This window comes from Hyperoodon ampullatus (assembly GCF_949752795.1).
Source record: "Hyperoodon ampullatus genome assembly, chromosome: 3".
Lineage (NCBI taxonomy): Eukaryota > Metazoa > Chordata > Mammalia > Artiodactyla > Ziphiidae > Hyperoodon > Hyperoodon ampullatus.
In genome coordinates this window covers 152,173,162-152,195,172 of record NC_136916.1, presented here as the reverse complement: position 1 = coordinate 152,195,172, position 22,011 = coordinate 152,173,162, and positions in this window count along the sequence as shown.

The window sequence follows — 22,011 nt, the reverse complement described above, 5'->3', positions numbered from 1 at the left end:
CAACCACTGTGCCACCAGGGAAGCCCGCTATAGTTCTTTTGATATGGCATCAGAGGTGGCTTTAGCGAAGTTGTCCAGGTTGTCAGTAGGGTCCTGGCTTGTTAATACCAGCTAGCAGCCACAGCTTCTTAAACACATGGTGGAAATAATGTTGATACGTCTAGGGGCAGGGATCAAACACACTAGCACAGAACCAGAGCATCTAGTCACCTTGCAAGAACAGTAAGAGGCTCCCCTTGTAGTCTTCCTTCAGGGAGATGATCGATAATTTATCCAGGATGAAGCCTGTGGATATGGTTGCTACTTCCTTGCAGTCCCCAGTTAGCAGGCCAGCAGGGCCTTTGTAGTCTTTGATGGCCAGAAATGCCTTAAACCATGTTTGGCCGGCCAGCCAGGCAACTTTCCGAGTGAGCAAGGTCTTAGGACTTCATCTCTTAGGGGTGACTCTAGGAAGAAGTCACTCGAGCTAGGTGAGGATATAATTTCTTTTACAAACTTCATTGTGTCCTAGACCAGGTGGCTCCTCCTGATGACAGGAACCTACCTGTATCCTGTGTTTCTGACTCCAGAGCCCCTGGGCCTCCAGCCTCCGCTGCGGGACAGTCATCTCCTGTCATTTGGCCTTTTCTAAAAGAAGATGCCCTTGAATGCTTTTGCATCAAGTGTGCGGAATGGAACCCTCAAAGGGTAGAGAGCTGTGAATTGATGAGCTTGAACTTCCATATTTTATTTTTAACTCCCACGGTTCAACCTTGGGCAAGACAATCTTTTAGTATTAGTTTTCTGACCTGCAAAATGATGTTGTTAACTAAAGAAAGTTGACTAATAACTTGGAGCCCTTGGGAAAGTTTTCCTATATATAATATGTGTGATACCATATCGATTATGGCTTAGGGCCCTGGTGACTTCCACAGCAGGAGACTACATGGGTCTGGGGGCAGTAGGGGATGCTAGAGCGGATGACTGGTATGCGATGAGGCTCTTGCTCCACCTTGCCATGTCCAGGCAGGCCAGAGAGAATGGGTATTCAGGACACCTGGTCCAAACACCTGTGAAGAAGACCCCAGGTCAGAAGAGACCACCTCTCTCTTCATGTGACCCTCCAAAGGCCAGAGGAAGTATTTGAAGGGACTGCATCTCAAGCCATGTCATGTGGTAGGCAACCTAATACCCTTGACTTTCCTTAACTCACCTGATTACTGAATCATAATGATAGCTACCGATTTTTGAGCTCTTCCCTTATGCTAGGAGCTTTAATATATATTGTCTCATGTTGACAATGACCCTGCAAGGTAAGTCTTGTCTTCTCCATTCTACACGAGACACAGTTGAGACTCAGAAAGGATAAGTAGCTGCCAAGGTTCCTTAGCTAGTAAGTGGCAGAGCAGTATTTGAACATGGGTCTGTTTTATGTCAAAGCCCAAACTCTTCCCACATTGCTGGTTTGTCTCTAGCAGGTTAGCTTAGACTAAGAAACAACCCAGGCACTGGGCCACCTGTGTTCACTGACTGTCTCACATTCACTTGGTGACACTTTACCTTTGTTTACCTGTCAGTCATTTGAGGCTTTGGGGTTTATGAGGAGAAGGCCCTATTGATTCAGCATAGAGAGCTTCTAAGAGATAGAGCTATTGGCAGTAGCTTTAAAATTTTTTTGTGTAGAAAGTTCCAAAGAAAACCAGCTAATGTCTTGAGTGAAGTGACTTCCAAGTTTAAATGAATCCTGCATAAAGTGTACAAGACACCGTTGAGGATATAACTGAGGAAGAATATCCTGAAATTTTAATATCCCCACTTTGGTTGAAAATCCATAGGTTGCATGCAAATGAAATACCAGAATGAGGTCCGACATGCTACCCAATACCCTGATGTTTATCTCTGGTAACTAAGTCTGCAGAAAAAGACTCATTTAAATAAATCTTTTGTCTCTAAACTCTCCTGACATGAAACGCAGCACCGTTTGGCATAGGCCAAACCTCTGGCGGTTATCTTGCTGAGGAAGTAAACATTTTCAAGAATGCCAGAGTTAAAGGGAGACACACACCTCAAACAAGACTGACTCTATTGGAACTATAAACATAGTATCTTCTGCAGGGTGAGGGGTCCTGTGCCTCTCCAGGGTGAGGTCACTGTTTCTGTGGATTTGCACATGGAGGAGTCTTTCTGAATCTTCCCATCTTTTGGTGGACCAACAGTGTTCCTCCTCTACTCAGAACTCCCACTCGAAGGAGTTGCCAAGACAGTCTTCCGTTTGCCCATTAGCAGAGTCAGGGATATCAGTATTTGCAAGCCAGCTGGAGAGCCTTTGATGGTGTTCATGTTATGTTGAAAACAAAATGTTGTGTTATATGTAAGAGGAAGGTGATGTGTGTGTCATCATTTTGTGCTAGTTCTCATAAATCCTGGGTCTAATCCTACTCTCAAGGTGTCATTTCATTTCCTATAAGTGTACCCCTTGCCTCCACTACCAAAAAAAACATCTGATGTTTCTGTTCCATCACTGGGTTTATGGCCTCCCTTTTCCCTTTACTTCTTTGCATCTCTGCATTTCAGCAAACATCTGTGGATCAGGCACTATGCAGGGGACACAAGATAGAATGTGATCCCTGCTTCTGAACAGCTCACAGTCTCATGGGGGGAGACAGACACATAAACAATGCATTTTCCTTAGAGTTTCCTTCCCCCAAGGCTTGAGCACCCAAAGCCATCACCACCTACCCCCATAGTTTCTCTCATTCCTGTTTAGTCTGGTGGGGAGGGGGGCATTTCTGTTTATGCATTTAGAGATTTTCCAAAGGATAGAGTAACAGCTGCAAGTGAAATTTGTTGAGCTCCTTACACATACACAAAGGGAGAGAAGTTAGCCTCCCTGTTGATCTTCAGAGAAGCAAGAACCCTTGCAAAGATGGATTCCAAACGAAGACCCAAAGAGCAAGCCCCCAACTGTGCCATAAGTAGGGCATCACGCCTGGGCCGTTCCCAGGAAAGGGAAGTCCGTCATCTTAGGACCCCACTCCCCCTTTAACCTTCTCTCCCAGACAAAGCAGACCTGAGGTGTTGACTTCGGCAGCAGGGGACTGGCTAGTAGCCTGCAGATCAGTGAATGAAAGTAAAATCGTGAGTGAACGGGGAGAGGGACGTATCTCCAACACTAACAGCAATCAAAGGGTTCCTACTATGGTCAGAATAACTAGGGGGTGGCAGAGGAAAGACAGTGTTATTTCCCAGGAACCAAGAGGCATGAAGAGGCAAATCAATTTCATGAGTAGCCATGCAGTTGGTTGTGGCCACTATAGGTGGAAACACAGCTTCACTCCAGTTTCCCCTGAAGTTTCTCAAACCCAGGAAATTGGAGTCCTTGGTCACGTCTTTGTAGTGTGCTGCAGCTGATGCTTAGTCCTCTGTGGTTTGGGCAGATCTTAAAGGTGATCCCCCTAGCTTCTGGGCTGGATCGCAGCTGGATGGGCCATTGCCTTGAGGATAACTTTCAGGCTTCTTTTCCCAGAGTGATTTCTCTGATAACCTTGTCATGGTCATGCCAGGCTGCATCTCCTCAACAAGTCACAGCAGCGGAATTACACTTGGGTGTTCTCCTATAATCTGACATTTGCTATCCCGGTAGGGGTAGACAGACGTGTTGTCGGATCCTGGCAGGCTCACGTGTGCCGCTCTGGAGAGGTCTGGAGGTGGGTGTGGGTACCGCAGCGATGCATCTGCCTGCTCCTTAAGGGTCTGGTTTCAACAATTCTGATTGAGATCCCGCTACACCTTGAAAGTTCTATTGTTTTGGCATCCAAGCTGTGTATCCCAGACAGCCTCTCATACTCGGAAGCAGCACGAAACTCTTTTGTCAGATCATATCTTGAGTTTTGGCTCCAAAAATATAATTGGGGATTAACTATGGGAGGATGAAAACAACAACACAAAACTCCAGTCCTGACTTTTGGGGGTCAGGCTGGGCTTAGGGGCTTGGCATGGTGGGAAAAGGGGGCCAAGACAGTGGTTGGCACAAGGATATGGAGAACTTCGGAAGCAGAGCCAGAGACTCTGAGGACTGAGGCCCAGGAAAGCCTGGCACGAGTAGACGCTGGGTATTTAACCAGGAACAGTCGCTCTGTTTTCCTCAGCCTTGGCAGTAGGTCAGGGCAACAAGCAGTTGTAGCAGGGTCCACATCCTTCCTGTTGTCTCCACCCCAGCCTCACTCCTCACCCCAAACATCTGCTTCAGATTTGGGCCCTTTCCTTCTCCCCGATTCCTGTACCAAACCACGGGTGGCAAGGGTGAGGGGTCTGCAGGTGTGGGACAAGGAAGAAGAGGAGGAAAACCCTGGGAAAAGCTTCGGAAACAGAAAGGTTCTGTTTCAGGTGCTGCAGAAGAGTCTGATTTTTTTTTTTTTTTTTTAACATGCCTCTATATCACCAGAATCTTACCAGTAAGTTGTTTCCCTCTTGGGGTAGAGGGAGCAACCAAGGGAGGGAATTGGGACCAGCTGGGGAAATCTCCGGGCATCACATGGCCTGCTTTTCAAAGGCAGCTCAGAGTCACTGCAGAGGGAGCGATAGATTAGTTCCCCCAATGAGCAGTCGAGTGGTCAGGAGGTGCTAACGAGGTATTAAACACCTCTTCTCCTGCAAGCAGCTGCGATGACAGCCTGTGAGCCAGAGCAGCAGAGGTAGCCTAGGACTGGAGGCGGCAGGAGAGAAGAAACAAGCCAGTGCTAGCCGTCAGTCACAGAAGCCTCAGAAGTCTCACTAGAAGGGCTCTAAGTTTCTCTGGTACTTGCCCTGAAATCCCAATCCATTTTAAGTGACAGGGACACCCCAAGAGAGAGCGCTGGGACATCTAAGGGATTAATCTCAAAACTCTTGTAAAAATAACAATAGCCGGCATCTAACACTGTGCCTTGCCCTGTTCTAAGCACCGCCTGCATTAACTCATTTAATCTTCACATTGGTCTACAAGGTAAAGACAATTACTATTCCCATTTTACAGAAGAGGAAAGTGAGGCACAGAGAAGCAGCTCGCCAAGGTTACATGTCCAGTGATGTGTCTAGGTGTCAAGCGGGCCCTAACACCTTGTATCACACAAGGTCAAAGGAAGTGGAGTTTGGGGGCAGGACAGTCAAATCCAGAGTGTTCTGTTCGTCCTCCAAACCAGAGACAGATTGTGTGGGCTCTGATTTCTGGGACCACAGGGAGCCCGTCTGGCAGGCACTTCTCCATCCAGTCCCACTGTTCTGTGCCTCAGGCTTCTGCTGCCCTTTGAGCCTTTGCTTTCTACCTCCACCTGCAGGGCAAGTGGCACCCCTCCATCTCCAGACCCAAATCAGCTGGAGGAGGTTCCTCAGGAAGTTGCCTGGGCTCCTGGCCCCTAACGGGGAGTGGAAAAGGAGCTAAAGTGCAGGAGCTGGCCAAGGTCCACAGACCAGGAGTCCCATTAAACTTCAAAGCTGTGGGGTAGGAGCCAAGCCCATCATTTGACCTCACTGACATCCAGCTCACCCTGGCAGGCTTCTGTCTTGTATAGTGACAGGCTGCAGGCCTCTTCCAGCTGCTGCTGCCAGGACTATGCCAGAGCCTACTGTCCACTTTATGTGGTTGCAGTCCCTTTCCACCAAGAGGGAAGAGTGCGCTGGTCCTAGGAGGCCCACCTGACTGGCCGGGGGCCTGAGGACAGCGGCTCTGCAGCCATGGTGAATGTGGTCTGACCAGGCCCGGCTCATCCTGCCTTCCAGCCTTTGCTTATATTGTGGCTCCATGAGGACTGCTGCCCTTCTCATTCCATCCAGCATCCCCGTCCTTCAAACCTAGCTCGTGTCAGAGAATGTGAGGATTCATGAAAATGTGTGAAAGCGCTAGCAGAGTCTGACACATATTAAACCTTAAAAAAAAACAGAGAGGTATCATCATCATCTTTAACAATGGTAAACCGATATCCATAGCTATCTTTGGCTTTATTGTGGATTTGAAGTTGGAAGATCTGGGTTCAAATCCTGACCTTGCCACTTCTTGGTTGAATACTTTTTAGATAAATTGCTCAATCTCTCTTAACTAGAAAAGATGGATTCTAACACCCACACAGTGTACCCCGCAGAGGGAGTAGGAAGCTCAGATAAGATAACAGATGTGAACAATATTTTGTAAATCACAGAACCTGCTACAAATGCTGGCGTTGCCTTTCTTACCTCCACTGGCTCACAGGGAGCTCTGGCCCTCGTGAACCTCCTGCCCGCACCATGCCTGTCCCTTGGGATGATCTCATCCCTGCTACTGGCCTAGCCTGGGAGTGGCTAAATCCATTTGTCCTTCTAGCCAACAAAAACAGGCGTGGAATTTTTTTCAGAAGAAACTTTGGTTTCAAAATTAAGGAGGTAGGGACTTCCCTGGTGGTGCAGTGGTTAAGAATCCGCCTGCCAATGCGGGGGACATGGGTTCGAGCCCTGGTCCAGGAAGATCCCACATGACACCCCGTGTACCACAGCTACTGAGCCTGCGCTCTAGAGCCTGTGAGCCACAGTTACTGAGCCCACGCGCCTAGAGCCTGTGCTCTGCAACAAGAGAAACCACTGCAGTGAGAAGCCCGCGCATCGCAATGAAGAGTAGCCCCTGCTCGCCGCAACTAGAGAAAGCCCACGTGCAGCAACGAAGACCCAACACAACCAAAAATAAATAAATAATTTTTTTTAATTAAGAAGGTAAATGAAACCAAGAAAATGCAAAAGAAGAGGAGCAAGTGGACTTACAAATACTGATGTCTCCTGCTATGAAGTCCAACCTCAGGGGCCAAATGCATTGTGAGCCCTGACCACAGGCCTCAGCCTTGCCTGGTGGGTTTGGGATTGAAAAGCACCAAAGAAAAAGAGAGCCCAGAACAAGAGCGAACCATGCTGCACACACACACACACACACACACACACACACACACTCACACACACACACGGTGGGGATAAAACACACAGACCTTATAATGTTATGTGTCTGACGCTCATGTGAGTCCGGCCACCAAAGGCAGATGTCCTGAGAAGCTAATGAGGTACACTTAAGGCCCCTCACTTGCACAAGCCCTTTCCAAGTTTATGTATTTTTTCAAGGTCATAGATTTTATAATACTTGCTAAAGTTAAGATTTTTTAACTAGTAGGTTTAGAACACTGTCTCCACCCCAGTTTCTCCTCTGTCAAGCCTCCCTTTGTGTCAGTGAGGGGAGGTGGCTATAGCATTTGGAGGTGTGACTAAGAGAATTTGAGTTGGCGATATATTCAGTTGGGTTTACTGTCATATATTCATTGGTTTTATTTTGGGAAAACATCCATTTGGGTCATGTGTAATACATTTATGTCTTGTAATATAGTTACTGCTAGCCAACCTGGTTACAAATGGCTTTCTGGAATATTCCCACTGCACATTCTGGGGGTATTCTCACCTGATGCTGTGACAGGTGCAGAACCAGAGCCTTATCACATCTGGCACCAGAAGTCTGCAGGCGGGAGAAGAGAAACAAGGGTTGAGATGGATGGAGCAGAAATTCTTCCACTCCTCAGATGGTCAAAGCACATTGAGGTTTTCTGTTGCCTGAAGCTCATAAAATTTGGGGAGCCTGCTTTAAGAAAAAGAATACAAAATTAGGTATGAATGAGAATATTTACTTAGAATAAGAAAAAGAATCACAAGTTACAAAATTTTAAAAAGCTAATAAATACCACAAACATCACAAAGTCCAGAAAAATAATCCAGACCAGCATCTGGATCTGCCCCTGCCAGTGCTGTGTGTGGATCTGCCATTTCTCCTCTGATGGGATGTGAGCAGAGGGACAATAAAGACAACTCCAGCCTACCCATTTAGGGCTCCCAGGAATGGAGAAAGGTGGCAATAATTAAATATGAATTTTATGCCATCTTTTGGCACCCTGTGCAGGCCCCTGGAGGGAGGACACAAACACTCCTGAAGCCAGTGGCTCAGACAGTTTCCTGAATTGAGGGCTGAGAGCAACAGGCCAGCGTCCCACGTCACTGGCCTCTACCATGTTCAAATGCAGGGAGCAGAGATTTCCTGCGAGTTAGAAGGCTACTGTGACTGATTCCTTAGGAACTTCGGAGAACCTGCCTAGGCCAGAGGGTGGCTCTGCAGGAAGACTGGGTCACACAGCTTAGGGGACAACTCCTAATGTTTACTTGGCACTTCCGTGTGTCTTAAATTGTGTTCCTCAAAAGCAGACCCTGTAACAAGGATTTGTGTGAAAGTGAAATTCTTAGGAGTCTTCCCAGGAGTGGGGGAGGGAGACTGAGAAGAGAGAGAGGCCAAGCGAGGATGTGATGTCAAGCAAGAGGTCACGGGGGTGGGGAGGGCGGGGAATGGTTCAGTGTGCAGGGAGCTTGGGAGATGGAGGTGTTTATACCCCTCACTCAGAGCCGTTGTCGGTTAGGGGCTGCCTGGGGCCCGAGGGAAGCAACTTCCCAGGCACTTCCCTGACCTCCATGCAGGCAGCCAAAGCAGGTTCCAGCAGCTGGGGATAGGTGCTGGCAGCTGGGGATGGGGGTGGGGTGGGTCCTGAAGTGATACAGGAACCTGAGGACACGTGGGCAGAGCACCGACAGCATATGCTATGCCCATGCCCTGTCTGCTGCTACTAACCACTTTAGCTGCCTGGTCCTTATCTGTGGCTTGTTATCACTACAGTTACCATGCATTGATCTCAGTGACTCCTCAAAACAGCCCCATTATCGACCCCACTTCATGGGTGAAGCAACTGAAGTCAGAGACAGCAGCTGTGACCTGCTCCAGGCCCTTCCTGGCTGCCACCCCAGGTCTTACCACCCCGTTTCCTTCCTTCAGGAGCTAAGGCACCCTGTCTGGTTTGTACACCACTCCTACACACTGCCTAGTGTAGCATCGGCACGAAATAGGTGCTCAATGCATAAAGGATTCCAGAACAAAGGGCTCAGCCGGGGACCATGTCTCATGATACAGCACTATGGTGATGCCCCCTTGGAGCCAGCCCTGTGCCAGGGTGCCCCTGGGGCCTGGAGCAAATGCCTCAGGGCAAAGGCAGCCCTGAGCAGAGGCTTGGAGAGTGCCAGGCTGATGGGCCGCAGCTGTATTCTGATAGCACCCTCATTCGCATCTGCAGCAGCATTTGTGAAATTGCCCTCCAAACGATTCCAGTCTCCTGGGAATGGCAGCAGCCTATTTTGGGATGGTTTTCAGTGTGTCCCTCGAGTTTCCCCAAAAAGTTGTGTCACATTCTCAGCCTGTACATGAGTTTAACGTTAGTGTGTGGGACCATTAGTGGTCTCTGGAACGTGCCACAAGTGGTCCCAAGATCCTGCCTGAGAGCTCAGAGGGCTGTGGACAACCTCATAAAGGAAAATAAGGCAACTGGAGGTGGAGCCCATATCAACTGGATAAAGTATTTAGACCGTACACAAGCCAACGAAAAAGCACATTTGCCTTTGGAGGCTGTCTGAGGCCCTGCAGGGGTTGAAAGGGAAGAGCAGTGAGGTATATAAAATACCCCATTCCGTCCTGCTTGCAGTGACCATGGTGCCCGGCTGTGCCGCCTCTCCCTGCTGCTGGAGTGGGTAGGGTCTGGGCCGGGAGGGAGAGAGAAATGTTACACTGAAGGGAACCTCAAGCTGGGGAGGGGCTGCAGCCGAGCTGCTCTTGCAGGCTCGGGAGCTTCAGGCTGGTTGCCACCTGCCCTCCCCAACTCAGACTAAATATCCAGCCCTGCGGGTAAGTGAGAAATTCTTGGCCTCAGCCTGCCCGGGCCTCCCTGGCTTAAAATCGCTTTCCTTCATGGAACAGGGGCTGCCGTCTGCCCTTGGCCTGTTCTTCCTATTCCTCACTCTGCGGGCTCAAGCTGATTGGCAGACTTATCCAAGCATGGAGGGTAGGGGCACTGCCCTTGGGAAGCAGCCAGGAAGAGTGAGGGAGGGAGATCCAGAGACCGAGCACAGACATGGAGTCAGAAGCTGAGAGCAAGAGACAGGGTAAGACAGGCAGTGACATGAAGACAAAGAGATGGAGTGAGAGACACAGAGAGAGACTGCAAGACAGAAAGAGAGACAGAGGCAGAGAAAGGCAGAGGAGAGGTGGGGAAATAGACATATCGCATAGGACTGCCAGAGAAAGAGAAATGCAAACGAAGAAGAGAGAGAACGGGGCAACAGCTGAGCAGACTAACTGGGCCCTGAGCTGCGGCTCCCACATCTGAGCGCAGCCTTGCCCATCAGCCTTCCGCGGGGACAGGAATGAGTTCTCCAAGGTGGGCCTTAGTGGATGGAGCGGGGACTTCCCACATCCCCACATCTGCTTCCCATCTGCATCCCACTCATGGGTGGATTTGCATCCCCAGGCTTTTTCTCCAGAGCCACAATCCATTCAAAACAAACCTCGGCTTTTCATTTGTAGCTGCAAATCCATGCTGAAGTCTGTGGCTCTCTTGAGTTGTAGGGGGCCCCGCAGGCTCTGGCAGTGCCAGTGCAGAACCAGGGAAGGGGTGGAGAGGCTGGAGGAGTGGAAGAGAGATACTGGCCCCCCGGCTCTGACCTGGAGAGGACTTGGAGTCCGCGCTGAAAGGCTTTTGGGAGGCGCCCAAGACCACCAGACCTCCCAGGCCCCTCCCCAGAGGCTGTACCTGCTGTGCTGGTGACATGGCCAGCTGTCCTTTCCACATCTAGGGGAGACATACACCAGAGCAGAGCCCTCAGCCATCAAGACTGGCCACGTCAAAGCAAGATGCACAAAGTTCTTGATGAATGATACTTATATTAAAAAAAAGTTTTAAAAGCTAGTAAATGGGCTCTGTAAAAGAGTCCGGGCCCAAGCCCCAGCATCTGTCTCCTTCATGTCATGCTGCCATGGTAGCTACCTATCCTCTCCCGTCTCCTTTCTCTGCTCCTCCCTTCTCTGGGCCCACCCCCTCTAGGGCGTTTTGATCCTGCTATCATGTCACTCCAGTCCTAGTACTGCCTCTCCTCATTAGTCCATCCATTTAGTCATTCACTCACTCGTGTCAACCATTCATTCAATCATTCACATATTCAACCACTGATTTCTTCACTCAGTGTCCCCTGAGCACTGCCCTAGGCTTACAGTCCAGTTGCTGTGGATTGAATGTTTGTGTCCCCCAAGAATTCATATGTTGGAGCCCTAATCCCCAGTGTGATGGTTCTTGGAGGTGGGTTTGAGAGGTAGTTAGGTTTAGAAAAGGTCACCAAAGTAGAGGTCCCATGATGGAATTAGTGTCCTTATAAGAAGAAGAAGAGACCAGAGCTCACTCACCCTCTCTCTCTGCCGTGGGAGGACACAGCAAGAAGACGGCCATCTGCAAACCAGGAAGAGGGCTCTCCCCAGACCCTGAACCTGCTGGCTCTTTGATCTTGGACTTCCCAACCCCCAGACTGTGAGAAATCAATTTCCATTGTTTGAGCCAGCCAGTCTGTGGTATTTTGTTATGGCAGCCCGAGCTGACCAAGACACCAGTCAGTCAAAGAGGCAAATCATATACTGAGTGAAAGTTAACAGGAGAGGGGTTAGAGGGCAGCACAAGAAATGTCATAAGTCAAGGTATGACGATGAAGTAGCTTAGACAGCAAGTTCTCGAGAATTTTGGAGAAGGGAGATGAAAATTTTGTCAAAGGAAGTGGAAGTTTGGGTTCCCCTGGTCTCCCTTAGGATATGGCTTCTACCAGGACATGGAGGCGGAGAGCTCCAGCATCCTCAGGTCAGCCCTGAAGCTACCCAGGCCTAGAGTTACAGGAAGACCCCAGGGACAGGTTAGGTAACGAAGGGGGGCCTCCTAAGGTGTGAGTCTCAGCGTGACTCCTGAGGTTGCCCGCGGCACTCTCCCGCTGGCCATCGGGGACTGCGCAGGGCTCCTTCAGTCCTGCCAGAGAGGAGGGGCGGGGCCACAAGAGGCAAGGCTGAAGGCTGAGAATTCAGCCAGACTTGCCTCCACGGAGAGGCTTGGGCAGAAGAGTTTGGGGGGTGGGAGGGTCTAGGTGAGCAGTGGGGAGAGACTCCAGCTCTGGAGGATGGGGGAGGGGAGGCTGATTACTGTCCTGGGGCAGGGCTTTCCTGGGGAGGAAGCAGGGGTGGGTGGGCCAGGGGTGGGAAGCGGGATGGGGTGGAGATGTGTGTGGAGGGGGGGGCGGTAGGGGGTGGTGGTTTACACTTGGGGACAAGGCAGGAGATGAAGAAGTGCTCGGATGGGGAGCAGGGGCCCAGAACAGCGCCCAGCTTCCTGCTTAGGCATCAGCTTTCTCGGGGATTGAAGTAAGCTCAGGACTTGCTCAGTAATGAGTAGTAAAAGAGAATGTATTTGCTATGTACCTGAAAAGTGCAGATTAGGACAGACTTCAGGCCCATTCTCGACATCATCAGGACCTGGTTTCCCTCCACTCTTGGCTCCACCCTATGGCAGTGGCTTATTCTCAGGCCAAGTCCCCTGCCCGCCAGCTCTTTGCTCACAGGTTCTAACCATTAGGAGCCCCAGTGCAAAAGTCTCTCTGGTGCTGACTGGGTGTGTCCTTGCCTCAACCAATCCCTGTGGCTAAGACAATACAATGCTTTGATTGGTTAAGACCTCCATCCCATGATACCTTGGGGAAAATTACTTTCACCAGAAAAGTGTGAATGGTTTTGAAACACAATTGTCCCCATCCCCTCACTACTGTCTTAAAAAAGTATTGCAATCTCCTGTAGGGTTGGATTATTTTTATTCCAGAAGAATGTAAGCTCCATAAGAACAGACTTTGTCACTTTTGTTCAGTGTTGGAAACCCAGCACAACAGTGCATGCTACAATGCTCAATAAATAACTGCTGAATGAATTCACCAGGCTGAGTTAATTGCTGTAAATGCCAGACCCCTGGCTAGTGATTATTCAATGTTTAGTGTACCATAGACTGTTCTAAGCAGTTTAAACATTTAAACTCATTTAGCTATTACACAACTCCATGACAAGTACTGTTATTATCACCTGCATGTTACTGATGGGGAAATAGAGGCACAGGGAAGTTACGCAGCAAGTGGCAGACCTGGACTTCAGACCCAGGCATATGGTTCCAGCACGTGTGTTCGTAAGCACTTCCTCATCTGCTCAGTAGATGTGGAAAGTCCACGAGTTGGATTTTCAGGGCAGACAAATTTCCCAGACTATAATTTCTACAGATACTGTTTCTTTTCTCTTCAGGTTAAAAGTTCCTTCAGCTTTCCTTGACCCTCATAGGGCAGTGGAAGTGAGTGAGTCTGTGGGACTTGGGAACAGTTCCTGTTCCTCCTCCCAGCTGAAAATTGAGTTGGATACAGCTTCCTAGTTGGGGAATCACAGAGGGGCTGAGTTTCTATACATGCACCTTCTTTTTCATTCTATCATTCAGTCATTCAAAAAGATTTACTGAATCAAATGAGACTGGAACATCTTGTGGTGCTAGAAAATAAGGAAGTGTTTGGAAAAGGATGGGGCATAGCAGAAGGACAAGAAACCAACCTGTAGGAGTTTCCAGTGGGCGGAGCAATTTGAACAACACAACAAAATAATAGTAAGACTGGATTATAACCCATAGAATAAAATAAATAGCCATGAGTCCCTACTGAAGTTAAAAAAAATTGAAAAAAATATGAGGAAGAAGGAACAGCTCTTCTTTATAGAAGAATTCCAATTAATAAATATAGAAGTAATGAGGGAAATACAAAATCAGCATTAGGCAAACATAATAGTAATAATCGTAGGCAAGATTCACCAGTGATGGATGCTAAAATCAGTGGGAAAATGTTTGAGGAGAATCAGGATATTTGCATAGTTTCAAAAAATCTCCCCCTACCGAGATACTTACTAATTACAAAGGGAAGGAGAGTAGTGATTTTTACAGTAGAGAAACAGTTGAGAAACCCGGCAGACACAAGTTTAACCAAGTGATCAAGTTTAACATCATCAGTAATAGACATGTCCTCATGTGATGAGGAGGGTCCAGCATCACTTTCGTGGTATTCTTACCCAAAATGAATAACCTCAATATAATCACAAGAAAACATCAGATATACTCAAGCTGAGAGAAGACTTAAAAAATAACTGAGGAGCACTCATTAGAAGAGTTAAGGTTGAGACTTCCCTGGTGGCACAGTGGTTAAGAATCCACCTGACAGGGGCCTCCCTGGTGGCGCAGTGGTTGAGAGTCCGCCTGCCGATGCAGGGGATACGGGTTCGTGCCCCGGTCTGGGAGGATCCCATATGCCGCGGAGCGGCTGGGCCCGTGAGCCATGGCTGCTGAGCCTGCGCATCCGGAGCCTGTGCTCCGCAACGGGAGAGGCCACAACAGTGAGAGGCCCGCATACCACAAAAAAAAAAAAAAAAAAAAAAAAGAATCCACCTGACAATGCAGGGAACACGGGTTCAAGCCCTGGTCCGGGAAGATCCCACACACCACGGAGCAACTAAGCCCACGCGCCACAACTACTGAGCCTGCGCTCTAGAGCCTGCAAGCCACAACTACTGAGCCTGTGTGTCACAACTACTAAAGCCCATGCACCTAGAGCCCATGATCCACAACAAGGGAAGCCACCACAATGAGAAGCCCGCATACTGCAACAAAGGGTGGCCCCCGATCGCCACAACTAGAGAAAGCCCGTGTGCAGCAACGAAGACCCAATGAAGCCAAGAATAAATTAAATAAATAAAATAAAAGAGTTAATTTCATGAAAAACAAGAACAGACTAAAAAACTGTCACAGATTAGAGGAGACTGAAGAGACTCAACAACTAAATGCACAAAGGGTTCTGGAACAGAAGAAGGACATTAGGGGACAAACCAATGAATTCGAAAAGGGTCTGTGGTTCTGTTAATACTCATAACTCTGTTAGTTTACCCATGTTAATTTGGTCATTGTGCTATGGCTACATAAACTGTGACCATTAGGGGAAGCTGGTGAGGGTATGTGTGAACACTACTATTTTTTTTTTTTTTTTTTTTGGTGGTATGCGGGCCTCTCACTGTTGTGGCCTCTCCTGTTGCGGAGCACAGGCTCTGGACGCGCAGGCTCCGGACGCGCAGGCTCAGCGGCCATGGCCCACGGGCCCAGCCACTCCGCGGCATGTGGGATCTTCCCAGGCTGGGGCACGAACCCGTGTCCCCTGCATCGGCAGGTGGACTCTCAACCACTGCGCCACCAGGGAAGCCCAACACTGTACTATTTTTGCAACTTTTCTCTAAGTCTAAAATCGTTTCAAAGTAAAAAGTTAAAACATATATTTATCAAGCACCTACTTACTGCCAAGCACCTGGGATACAAAAGCTTACTTGTACAAAGATGACTCTGCAGGGGACAACTCCTTCTTCCAAGTAGCAGTGTTTCTCAAACTTCAGTGTGCTTTCAAATCCCTGGGGATCTTGTTAATAAACAGATTCTAATCCGATGTGTCTGTGATGAGACTCTACATTTCTAACGAGCTCCCAGGTGATGCTGTTGCCGCTGGTCCATGGACCACACTTTGAGTGACAAGGACTTGAAGTATAATAGGAGAGCAAAACGTGCACACACACGGCCACGATGAAAGCCAGAGAGCACGCTGTGTGATGATGGCTGGAGGGCACGTGGGACAAGAGCCACAGGCTTCTCACATGGGCTCCTGCGCAGAGAAGGATCCTCCAGGCTATTCGCTCCTTCTGGCCTCAGCCTGCTTCTCAGAAGTATTGGCCACTTCTTTCCAGGCTGCCTGTGGCTGCGGCCTCTCTGGGCCAGGCCAGGCTGGAGCTACGTAAGAAGGGACAGGTGCAGAGGTACCGACGCTCTCAGAAATCCCATCAACGCCATGAGAGCCGGGCCTGGGCCTGCGGTCGCACACACGTTCCCAGTTCGTCTGCTGGCCAGCACCAGTGTCCCTTTCCCAGGAGCCGTCCCTCTGGTGAGCCCCTAGGCAAGGAAGGGCTGTGTGACACATTGGATTAAACTCCCCCCCCGGCCCAGCCCCACCATTTTTATAGCTTAAGTGAAGTTCGAGCTTCTCCCTAAAATTTCTGTGAACGCCTACAGACTTGCAGACGCACAGGTCCTTCTGCATTCATACTTGCTGGGGCAACCCTACCGCAGTCATAGCAAAACAAAAGAGCTTCCTCAAAGCAAACCGGTGGTCAGTGTGGAGATGACGGAGCAGGCGTTGGTCAATCTGACTCTGGCCAACCCTCTGCCAGGGCCTCCCAAGGGATCTGTTGCCATCATTTCTCTCCATTCTGATGCTGGACTCTCCAGGCAGACCTCACATGTTCCGGTTCATGCTCTGAATCCTTTCTTGGACAGCCAAGTTGGCCAAATGACACTACTTCAGAGGGGAAGCAATCCCTTGTGTTCTAAGGATGGGGGACCTCCTGAGGTCGCATTTTTGAGTCCTATGAGACTTCAGGGATCATCTTCCAGCTTAAAACATCTCTCTCTTTTTTTAAAAATTGAAGTATAGTTAATTAACAATGTTGTGTTAGTTTCTGGTGTACAGCAAAGTGATTCAGTTATATATATATATATATATATATATTCTTTTTCATATTATTTTCTATTATAGTTTATCACAGGATATTGAATATAGTTCCCTGTGCTATACAGTAGAGCCTCATTATTTATCTATTTTATATGTAGTCGTGTGTATCTGCTAATCCCAGACTCCTAATTTATCCCTCCCACCCCTTTCCCCTTTGGTAACCATAAGTTCGTTTTCTAAAACACGTCTCTCTTTTGCTTTACCCATTTGGTCCTTCCTTCAGCATCCTGTAGGGCCCACGGCCTCCAGAAAGCTTCTTTTGACTACGCCAGCACACAACATCTTCCTTCTATCCCCTGTAATGTAATTTTATTGTCAGACGCATCATCAGAGGTGTGGAGTGTAGAGCTTTCTAGGGCAGGTTCTGGATTGAGCCGTCTGGGTTCAGATCTCCATCCTGCCATTTGGGAGTTGTGTGACCTTGTTACTTAATATTTCCAGGCCTCGGTTTCATCATCTGTAAAAGGGAAACAAAAACAATTCCTATCTCATCGAATTGTTATGAAGATTAAAAGAGGTAATGTATGTAAGCTACTCAGACTAAAACCTGGCATGCAGTAACTGCTCAGTAAATATTACTCATTAATAGCTATTGGTGTCAACTATTCAATCAGTACCTAATTTTATATTGTTTTGTATCAAGGGAATCAGGGGTAACTTGGTGATGTGATCACAAGAAGAGTTCTCTTAATAATAATAATCACTGGACTTCCCTGGAGGCAGAGTGGTTAAGAATCCACCTGTCAATGCAGGGGGCACGGGTTCGAGCCCTGGTCCAGGAAGATCCCACATGCCACGGCGCAACTAAGCCTGTGCACCACAACTACTGAGCCTGCGCTCTAGAGCCCACAAGCCACAACTACTGAGCCCACGTACCACAACTACTGAAGCCCGCACACCTAGAGCCCGTGCTCTGCAACAAGAGGAGCCACCGCAATGAGAAGCCCGCGCACCGCAGTGAAGAGTAGCCCCACTCCTGCAACTAGAGAAAGCCTTCGTGCAGCAACCAAGACCCAACACAGCCATAAATAAATAAATAAATAGATTTATTTTAAAAAATAAAAATAAAAAAGCTTCACTCACATTATCTCCCAACTTCAGGAACCATTGGTCCAATGATTAACCAATGAAATACTGTGGAAAACATAAGGTGTCATGAGGGTAATTTGAAATAAAGGACAAGTGCAAATACAAAGGGTTTAATGTATTGGCTTGTTTTTGGTTCTGCTTTGTTTTGTTTTGGTCAGCATAAGTTGGAACAGAGAACTGAAAGGTACAGATCTGCCAAAGTTTTTCCATCCTTCTCCAGGAGGAAAAGTGTTATGATTCTTTCCTGAGGAAGAGCTGCAAATCTATCACATGGTGCAGAGGGGCCAACCTGAAACCCTTCGGTGTAGAATCTGGGTAACTTCATCAAATCGCTCCATCAGACCTAAATGAGGCCCGGAAGCCAGAGGCCCGTCAGCTGGGAGAGTTGTGCCTACCATGCACATTCTCTACGATTAGGTGGTTAAAAGCAAAGGCTAGTTTGGCTCCCAGCTCCACTGCTTATAAGCTGTGTGACATGGACAAGTTGCTTAACCTCTCTGAGCATCTGTTTCCTTATTTGTGAAATGAGGCTAATAATATTTGTCTCATCAGGTACCCTTGAGGATAAAACGAAATACCATATATCAAGAGCATAGTGTCTGACACTACTTTCCTTATCTTAGAACGTGAAAACTGCTTCATAAACTCCTCTCTTCCCAGATTCTTGGCTTTTTATATTTTAATTTTGTTCTGTTTTCTTCTAAGTTTTCTAGATAAGCTTCTTTTGAAAAATTCTGACCATGCCTTGGCTGACCTTTGGGAAAATGAACACGTCTACCCCTAGAACCGTGAGGGCTGCCCTTTGAGCGGTCACCATGGTGGCTGCCCTTTGAGCGGTCACCATGGTGGCAGCTGAAACCTGTGGAAACTGAGGCAGGTGGTGATGGGAAACTAAGAAGTGGGCTACTTGGGATGGCAGGGAACATTTCAGATTCTGTTCTCTTCTCTCATGGGGATATGAACCTGTAGTCTTGCCTCCCCAACAGATGATAAGCCCCTTGGTTAAAATTCTTAATTACCCTGTGCCTCGGTTTCTCCATCTGTAAAATAGGAATAATAATGATGTCAACTACATAGGGTTGTTATGGGGATTAAATGAGATAATACGCATAAGTGCTTAGAGCCTGGCAAATAGAGTGTGCTCAAAAATATTCCCTTTTCCTCTTTTACGGCGTGGTGATGCTGAGCACTGCTGGGCATACAGCGAGGTCCCTGAGTCCTGGCTTCCACTCCCAGGTGTCGGTGCTGTCCTCCCTAAGTTCAGTCCCACCGTGTTGATCCAATTGGGAAACGATGTTGAAAGCAGGTGGTGTTCTCTGTTTGAGGACTCTGAATTGTTTCTGGACCTTGTGTCAGCAGTGTTAAAGGGAGCCAGGTTACAGCCGCACTTAACGAGGAAAACAGAAGCTAAGTGCCTGCCAGAGGGCAACGGAGCATAGAACACCAGCCCTTCCTCCAGAGGAGACGCTGTCTGCCTGGGCTCTTGGCTGAGGTGTGTTGTGAGGTCTGACTTCCCTCCTTACGTTTTCTTTTTAAAAGAGAATAACTTTCCCTAACCTCAGGCCCTCACCACCCACTCTCCAGCCCAGCCTCTAGCTTGGAAATGGGGTTTAAAACCATGGCTAACTAAATGATAGCTAACTAAGATTGTTCTTTCGTTTCATCATTCAACACTTTCTACAGTTCTATGAGGTAGGTCTTATTCTTTTTTTTTTTTTTTTTTTAAACTCTGCCTACTGGACACCACCTCTTGGATGCCCCATTAGCATGTCATAGTCTAGAAGTATTCATCCCATTTTTACAGAAGGGGAAGTGGAGTCTCAGAGAAGTAAGTTGTGATCTTCACTCTTCACTGAAGAGCACACAGCTAAAATGGGGAGCAGCTAGGGCTTGAAGTCAGGCCTCTGACCCCTGCACCCTCGCTCCCCTGTACCTGCCTTCCTCTGGAGGAGGATAGCAGGTGCCCGATGCTCACAGAGCAGGAGGGGAAAGTGGGAAGGAAGGAGGCTGATGTGGCACAGTTCTGCCTCAGGCCAGCCTTGGCTGATGTAACCGCCTTCAGGCCCCAAGGGACTTCTTGCCCTACGGCGCCTCCTGGTCTGTCCTGGGTGTGACTGCCTCTGCCTCCTCCTCCATCTTCACAGCCTTCTCACAGGCCTGACTTGCTTGGGCTTTGGGCCCTTGCAGGGCTGCAGAGGGCTCGGCCGTGCCTGTGCTGCCTGGTCCTGCTGGGGGGCTCTTGGTCCAGCTGCTGTCTCCAGACTGGCGGCTGCCTTTGGCTTCTGCCCCAGGAGCTGCGGAGGCCAGCAAGGGTCACCAGAAAGGCCAGACTCCGGGGTTAATTAGATGAGAACTGGCTGGATTGGGGCAGGAAAATCCCCACCTCAGCTCAGATCCCTGCCATGCACCCCTTTTCCCATCACCAGCTTCTACTTCTACTTCCTTTCAGGTCCCTCCTCCCCGAAGCCCTCCCCGAACCCCTCTTGGTGCAGCTCTACAGCAAGAGCCAGCTGAATGCTTTCCTATCCAGCTGTCTTCCCTGGTAGATGCCCTTCTAGGCCGGGGCAGTAGCTGTACATGTCAGGAGGCGCCTCTGTTCTCCAGGGCTTGGGAAAATACCCCATATCTGACCCTGACCCCCGGGTGGAGAGGAATGTTGAGGCTGGAGCTTGAGTGGGATCTGCTGTCCTGGCAGGCGGCCTTTCCCTGCCTCGGGTTGAGTTATGGGGAAGGGCCCAGGGGGTCAGGGACTCTGGCAGCACGGGGGATAGTTTGAGAGCCCCAGCGGCAGGCAAGGGACAAAATCCCATCCTTGGGGCCCATCCCCCATGCCAGACGCTAGACTGGCTCTTGAGGCCCCTTCTTGAAACATTAAGATGTGCAGTGTTCTTGGAGCCTGTCCCTAGATCACACCCAGCCAGCCTTCTCTCCAGGGAGGCTGGGATAGGTGACCAGAGTTAACAGAGAGGACCCTGGGGGTGGATGACCATCAAGTCTCACTCTTCGCATCTGAAAATGGCAAGTAGGGCTGGATTAGTGGTTTCCAAGCCATGTTCTGATAAGCTGTGTGGTTCCTCTGAGATGCCTCAGAGGCCACAAGTCAAGGGCATGAGTGTGTGTTGGGGGGTGAGGAGGCAGGGGTGGGCCCCTTTTCAGCCAGAGCAGCTCCCCAGTTTCATTTTCATCCTTGGGCTGGCCCATGAGGCCCTGTGGTCCGGTCCCTGCATCCCTCTGTCTTCATCTGAGCTACCCTGCCTGCCTGGCTTCAACACAGCCATCTGCAGTTTCCTCCAATACACGTGCTTTCTTGCCTCTGGAATATCTCTTGTAATATGTCTTGTCTGGACCACCTTTTCTCTACCTCTTTGCTTATTTCCTATGCACCCTTCAGATCTCAACTCAAAAGTCACTTCTTTGGGGATGCCTTCCCCAGCGTTTCTCAAGGCTATGTTAGGCCCCCTAGCTGCATACATCTTTTTCATAGCTCTACTCAAATTGTAGCTCATTATTGAGTTACAATTATTTGTTCAACGTCTGCCTCTCCCACCAGACTGTAAACTCACAAGGGCAGGAATCAGGTCTGTGCTGCTGCTGCTGTGCCCCCTAGCGCAGCACCTGGTACACAGTAGCCACTCAGTAAATATTTGTTGAATGCTGAAATACTGCACAAAGGTTCTTGCTAATCTTTGAGAAAGTTTGGGAAGCGCTGACCTACAGGCTCCTTAGCCTTGTCCAGTTTTGCATTTACAGCTTGAAAACTTGGATGCAGTTACTTTCACCACCAAAATATTTAATGGCCCCCCCCCCATTAAAACCTTACCTGGCCTTTTCTTAACTTCCAGGGTGCACAGAAGGGAGTGATGTGGACTGTAACAGGGAGAAAAATAAAGGAATCCCAAGAAAGGCAGGGCAAGAGCCCCTCCCCGCACCAACACTGGAGAAGCAGGTTGGGGTGGGGGGACAGCCATGCGCAGGACCCAGGATTGAGTCCCAGGGCACACCTGTCCCATATCCATCAAGCTGCCTTGTGGACGAGGGGTGGGCAGCCCCTCAGGCCACAGTGACCACAGCTCTCAGGCCAGCTGTTTGCTTGCCTTTGAATCAGTGGCTGACCCCATGCTGTCCCCAGCCTGTTCCAAGCAGTTGGGGAGACTTCCAAGCATGTCTTTTGCAGGCCAGATGTGTGTCCACTGGCTGTGAATTCTTGCATGGAGAACAGGTGGGTGGTAATTATTCTAGCAGGAGCCTAGCGTGACTGGAAGCTAAGTCGATAATTCTGTCGAGCTCTGAAGAACAGAAAAACAGCATTCTTTCTCTGAGCTTGCTTTTATAGGGAGAGAGGAAGATGGAATCTAGGGCTGGAGCAAGAGCCTTGGTCCCCATGGCAGATTC